Here is a 7,163-nt window from a genome sequence, read left to right on the forward strand (position 1 = left end):
AATAAGTAGATCCTGCTGGATTCAAGCATGGTTTATGACTAGCACACACAGATGGAGATGTACTGGGTACAGATATTATCTATGAGAACTCCCTCAATGCACAGACATTTGGTAAGAAAACGTGTGCCACAGATTTTCGTCCATCTCAATATCTCAGTTATTTTTCTCATGGAACACATGTGGATCTGGCAGTGCTGCTGCTTGATTAAGTTTGCCTGGATCACACAGGATCTACCTGCTTTGCCCTGACTCTTTAGATTTAGCAGTGTGTCTGCAAAGAGAAAGGCAAAGCTGAGTGTCAACCTTATTCATTAGAATAATCAACAACACAGTAGTGAAATCACAATAGAAATGTTCCAGGCCTTTCTGAAAACATGCGAATTAAGGAAAAAAAACTTTCATCTCTATCATCACAATTTACATTTTGTGCATATTTTCATCTTTTTTGAACATAAATATCTTCTGTGTCTAAGGCAACATTTTCATTACATTTCCAAAAAATTTTGAGCAATTCATGATAAAAATACTATGATCAGTCCTGAAACAAATCTGAAAATTAGGCAGATATTTACACAAATTAAATAATCATTGAATTTATCTACTTCAAGGCAGTTTTCTTATAGCTACTGTAATTTATAAGGAGTAGATCAGTGCTTAATAGGTTTAAAGATATTTTTAAATTGCAGTCCAAGCAAACCTAAAGAGAGAGCTTATGCTTTGAGAAGCCACAGACTTGGATTCTGAGGACTCTAGAACCCTGAAGTCCTGGGAGAGTCTCTTCTACTCAGCAGATTTCCCAAGAGACAGGACTGCCGTCCCCAGAGAGACTATGGTAGAAACTGCTTCATGAGTTCAGGGGCTCCTCAACTTTTTTCTGTTGACTGCCAATTTCTTATTTCCTATAACTGTATCCAGTGCAAAACAGAGAGAGAGAAACAGAGGAATGAAATTCCAGAAGCTCTTGTCTTGGAAAGATGCATTCAGTTAGTAAACCATCATCCTGCAGGAAAGCAGGCCTGAATCCCACGGTCAGTGACCTCCTTCCTGACCACTGCACCCTGTGTTTTAACCATTAGCTGAACTCCAGGGTACCCACAGTAGGAACATTACTGCCTTTGCTGGAACTTCTCTTGTAAGACCACTTCCTGTCTCTGTGAATATATATTTTTTCCTCTCTGCCTTCATGGGCTTTTATCTCTAACCCTTTGCTTTATTTATAAACCCAGCTTCTAAGTTTTTGCTGTGTGTTTTATCTTCAAGATCTCCTCTGAAGCCCTTCAGCCTCTTGTCTCATGTGTTTTTATTCACCTGCTTCACCTGTGGGTTTTGTTCACTGCTCTTTCCTTCTTTTAATCCTTCGACTCCAATCTAGGCATAATGGGGAAGCTTAGATATAACAGCAATAAAGAAAATGCAGTATAGAGGAAATGCTTAAAAACCCAAATGATAAAAAACTTCAAGGACACAGATGAATGTTAAAAGCTCGGAAGCAAACAGCAGCAATCTGACAGGCTCATTTGTGAGCAAGTGTGCTCATGAGGGAAAAGGCAGAGCTGTACCAGGCTGCAGAGTGGCCACAGCTGCCAATCCTTGAATTTTGCAGGTGCCCAGAGTAAAAGATTTCAGTAACCCAGCCCTTCCTCTGCAAGCATGCTACCAGCAACAAAGCCATAGTCACCGATCCAGGTAATCTGAAGGATTATTCAGGACCTCCCTTTCCCCTGCTCCTAGACAAGGAAGACATCCATGCCCTAATCCCAAGAAACTTGCATGACCAAAGGGACTTTACAGATGGGAATTAAATTACAGACCTTGATGTGGGGAGATTGCCTGGATGGGTCTTTGTAAGTGAAAAAGGAAACAAGAGGGTCAGAGTCTGAGAAGGAGATGGGACAATGGAAGCAGAGATCATAAATCAGCATGAAGGGACTGTGTGGGAAAGTACTCAGGCAGCCTCTGTTACCAAGTTCAAGCTTGCTCTCCTTGTAGCACAAAAGGCCAATGAATGGGAGAAGCTGGCAAACCAATGTCTCAAAATGATGCCAGGTTCTTTTATAGATCAGAGATGGGGAGAAGAAAGGAAACAAAATAAAAAGGCCATTAATGTTATAAATATCTCCTAGAGTGGCAAGCCCTGCGGGGCGGGGAGGCGGGGGGAGGGATGTGTAAATTTCTTCCTTCCTACCATCTACAGGTGGACAGAGCTCTGAACAAACACGCTTCAGGTTAACAGACAGAGGGGAAGGATTCTCTGAGGCAGGCCATTATATATAATTATAATAACCAAAGCAACAAAAAGCAAGACAAAGAAAGTTCCAACATGGAGTCAGAATTGACTTCTCCCAGCAACACCTCTAGAAGCTGGAAAAGACAAGGAAACAGATTCTCCTCTAGGCACCCAGAAGGATTACAGCCCTGCCAACACCTCGATTTTAGCCCGATGAGACCTGTGTCAGACTTCTAACCTCCTGAACTGTTAAATAATACATTTGTGTTAGACCATGAAGTTTGTGGTAATTTATTATAGCAGCAATAAGTAACTAATACATCCCTGGATTGTACCAAGGTGTAGGGAAAGAGCAAAGTACCCAAGATGGCATTGTCAGGCTCTCTCACCCCACAGCCTCTTGCTTTTGCCCCACGTTTTGTAAATAATGATCGTAAAATATCTGAGCACCTTGATAGCACTGCGCATGCATGTCACGAGGTACTCGCTTGGTCACGGGCCGCTTTGTGCTGTATGCTTATCTGCTGCTGCTGCTGCTAAGTCACTTCAGTCATGTCCGACTCTGTGAGCCCACCAGGCTTCCCCATCCCTGGGATTCTCCAAGCAAGAACACTGGAGTGGGTTGCCATTTCCTTCTCCAATGCATGATAGTGAAAAGTGAAAGGGAAGTCGCTCAGTCGTGTCCGACTCCTAGCGACCCCATGGACTACAGCCCACCAGGCCCCCTCCGTCCATGGGATTTGCCAGGCAAGAGTACTGGAGCTCCACCTAAAAAGCAGCGGCATCACTGCTGCTCGCGGCTGCGTCTGTTGGGTCGGCCACGAGAGGAGACGATACAGCGTGTTTGCTGCTGTGGCTGCTGCGCCTGCCAGGAGAGAAGAAACGTGTCTGAAGTTCCTACAGCTCCTTGAGTTTTCGTCCAGCCTCCCTGCTTGTGCCTTGCCTGCCATGGGTTTAGTGAACAGTGCGCACAGTGAGACCCAGTGAGACAGCTGGCCACATGAACAGGAAGAGAAGCAATACACAAGGCCAGTCTGTCCTCTTTATTGCCTTCTCTGAAGTGACTTCCAACGTTTCCAGTGCCTCTGTTGTCTCTCAAACGTCTAAGTTCTCGTGGCAAAGGAGGCGGAAGTATCACAGCATTGCTTTTGCTTCCAGCCAACAGTATCTCAAGGGATTAATTCCAGCTGGAAATCTGGGGAGATTCATTTCAGAGAAAGTATTTCTTACTATGTCAAATGAGTGTTTTCCCTCTGATTGAAATACATTATTCAAAGTTTTATTCTTGTATGAAATGTTTTAGAAAAATATCTGCAACAAAAAAAACCCACTCCTGTTTAAAAGGTTAAAGGAATTCTATACAAATAAAATCCAGTCACGATTATTAAAACCTCAACTAGATGAGCATTCAGAGTACAATTGAGAGGTAGCCACAATTTATCTAAGGTAGAGAACAGAGTCTTTGGGAAAGGAGTTATGAACACAAAGGTTAGTTTTAAAGCAGTGCTTGGCCCAAGAGCTGGAAATTGGTATTCTGGGTCTATTGTGGAGAGAAATAAATCCTGAGTGTGGAAACAATCTAAGTGTTCTATAATCAGCCATGAAATCGACTCAGTGGGGGTTGCTGGGCCTAAGAGGTAGGAAACCTACTAACACACAGGCAAGGAATCCTTTTCCTTTCATCCTCAAGTTCTCAAATGTAAATGCACTGGTAGATTTCAAATTTTTCTGACTTTCTCTAAGAAATACATTTTATGTCATAAGCTGCTACACAGGCATAGATAACATAATGTAACTGGAACAATAGTTTCACAGCACCTACCTTCCCTTATAATGTGACATGTATTTCCTAATTTGTACTATTATTTTCTTTCTTTTTTTTTTTTAATGCTGGCTAGCACCCACTAACTTATCATGACCTGCAGTTTAAAAACACATCTTCAGTAATACTATTTATCACCAAAGTAGGCATTTTCTGCCCAATTAGTGCTAATAATTTCATTATTACCAAGTGATAGTTTGGAACAGGCTACCTTTCATGTCTTTTCCAACTTCTTAATTTTCTAGTTTTTCCTTGAGAGAAAGATTATTTTATCCAAAGTTTCATTTTTAGTAGAATGAAACAACTGACAACTTGTAATTTTACCTCCAGCAAGTTTATTTAATTAATAAACAAAGGGTTTATTTAATATATAAACAAATGCCAGAGATAATTCTGGCATTTTTTGTTCACCAGTGATTAATTCCTAATAAAAACCAGCAACTATTGAAAGTATTGCCATATCAACATTGGTATTTTTAAATTTTGGTATCAGGAATTGGGAAATCAGAATCAGTCCTAAAGGGTAAAGTATTTCAAGCCACTTCCTGCCAGAGTTTTGGCTTCCAGTCTTGGATTCTAGCCAGCATCACCTTGAAAATCCTCTCCAGTGCCCATCCCTAAATCTGCTCACAGCAGGTAATGACTAGTATTCTAAGAGTCCCAGAACACTGCTCCATCACTTGATTTCAGCAATTTTGTTTCATAACACACTTCTCAGGTTCTTGCCTGTAAAATAGGAGTGATGCTGAACTCTCGGGGCTGAGGAATAGTTAATAAACTGTGCTAATCCTACAGAGATGCAGAACAATAGTAATCACTCATCCATTTGCTGAGAGGGGACAGATTCCAGTTTCCCATTTTCTAGAGACATACTCCTCATTACCAAACAAAACCGGACCAGTTAACTTACCTAAGATCTATAGCTCACTAGAATGATCTCATTGGTGTGTGTCCCTGATGGGGACTCCAGTTGTTAATGTGGGGGCAGGAGGGGAGGAGAATCGGATACAAGGAGACATATTGCCTAAACAGGCACATCCACCAGGCCAGCTAATTCCCCTTCTATTTTGAGAAGAGCAATTATTTTAAATTGCTGTATATCAAAATGATTTTGGGCCCTCGAATACAGCAAATCAATAAACTGTAATACAAGTGTCTCCAGCTACTTTGATTTAAAATATATATATATGAAAAAAAAGAGAGAAACAGCTCATGCCTCTTCCTTTAGAATTGAAGCAGGATCACAATTTAAGGCCTTACAACAGTAAACAGGTAGACAGAAAGCATACTACTTTGGAAACTTTGGACTATGTAGCAAAACTGCTTTGTAAGTTTGCTTTTAAACCCCATTAAATTCTGGTGAAAAGTTTCGTGTCTGGGGGGAAAGGACCTGATCTCTTTTACGGAAGTCATAGAAGAATGTTGTTGTTTTTCAGTCACTCAGTTGTATCTGACTCTTTGCAACCCTACAGACTAAAGCACACCAAGATTCCCTGTCCATCACCAACTCCCGAAGGTTGCTCAAACCCATGTCCATTGAGTCAGTGATGCCATCCAACCATCTCATTCTCTGTTGTCCCCTTCTCCTCCTGCTTTCAATCTTTCCCAGCCTCAGGGTCTTTTCTAATAAGTTGGCTCTTTGCATCAGGTGGAAAGTATTGGAGTTTAAGGATAAAATAGAAGGATGCTGGAAAGTGGATGTGGCATGTGAGACGGCAGCTAGGAAGGTACCAAGAAATCTCTTGACTGTGTCTAATATTTACCTGAGGCATCAACACAACAGAAGCTCAGAAAAACTCACCCGCCCAAACTGTCCAGACCAGAACTTAAGCAGGCGTGATCAAATACTCCATTTGAAATGTGGTTTATAAAGAGAAATGCATCCAAAATTCCAAATAAGGATTTTAAAGGAAATTTTTGATATCTAGATTTAGATTTAGCAGCGCTGAGGAGGAACAGAGTGTTGATTTATGAAGCTAAGAGAAATTATGAGCAGTTGGAATATTAAGGACGCATTGTCAGAGAGACACTTTCATCTCCAATTTGGACTGAAGTGCTAGAACTTTCCAATGTCATGATTTGGACTCATAAAATTTTGTATGTGCATGCACACTCAGTCATGTCTGACTCTCTGTGACCCCGTGGACTGTAGCCTGCCAGGCTCCTCTGTCCCTGGAATTTTCCAGGCAAGAATACTGGAACAGGTTATCATTTCCTTCCCAGGTGATCTTCCCAACCCAGGGACTGAACCCATGTTCTCATCCATCTACCTGCATTTGCAAGTGGGTTCTTTACCAGTTGAGCCATCATAAGATCACAGAGGTTCCTATCTAGTCAATTTGAGGAAGTGTTATACCCAACCCTTGGATTATTTGATTGATAGAGCAGTTAAAGACATAGCAGTTAAAGACAAATACAAAAAAGTAGTTAGATATTATTGTTTTATTTTTTCTTTAGACATTTGTTGTTACCATTCAGTCCCTCAGTCGTGTCCAACTCTTTGCAACCCCGGGACTGCAGCACACCAGGCTTCCCTGTCCTTCACCATCTCCCGGAGCTTACTCAAACTCATGTCCATTGAGTCAGTGATGCCTTCCAACCATCTCATCCTCTGTCATCCCCTTCTCCTCCTGCCTTAGTCTTTCCCTGATCAGGGTCTTTTTTAAAAAGTCAGCTCTACACATCAGGTGGCCAAAGTACTGGAGCTTCAGCATCCAATGAAAGTCCTTCCAACAAATATTCAGGGTTGATCTCCTATAGGATTGACTGGTTTGATCTCCTTGCTGTCCAAGGAACTCTCAAGAGTCTTCAAAACCACAATTCAAAAGCATCAGTTCTTTGGTGCTCAGCTTTCTTCATGATCCATACATGACTACTGGGAAAACCATAGCTTTGACTAGGTGGGCCTTTGTTGGCAAAGTAGTGTCTCTGCTTTTTAATACTCTGTCTAGGTTTGTCATAGCTTTTCTTCCAAGGAGCAAGCGTCTTTAAATTTCATGGCTGCAGTCGCCATCCAGAGTGATTTTGGAGTCCAAGAAAATAAACTCTGTTATTGTTTCCATTGTTTCCCCATCTATTTGCCATGAAGTGATGGGATCAGACGTCATGATTTTA

This window comes from Bos mutus, chromosome 17, assembly GCF_027580195.1.
Source record: "Bos mutus isolate GX-2022 chromosome 17, NWIPB_WYAK_1.1, whole genome shotgun sequence".
NCBI classification, from domain to species: domain Eukaryota; kingdom Metazoa; phylum Chordata; class Mammalia; order Artiodactyla; family Bovidae; genus Bos; species Bos mutus.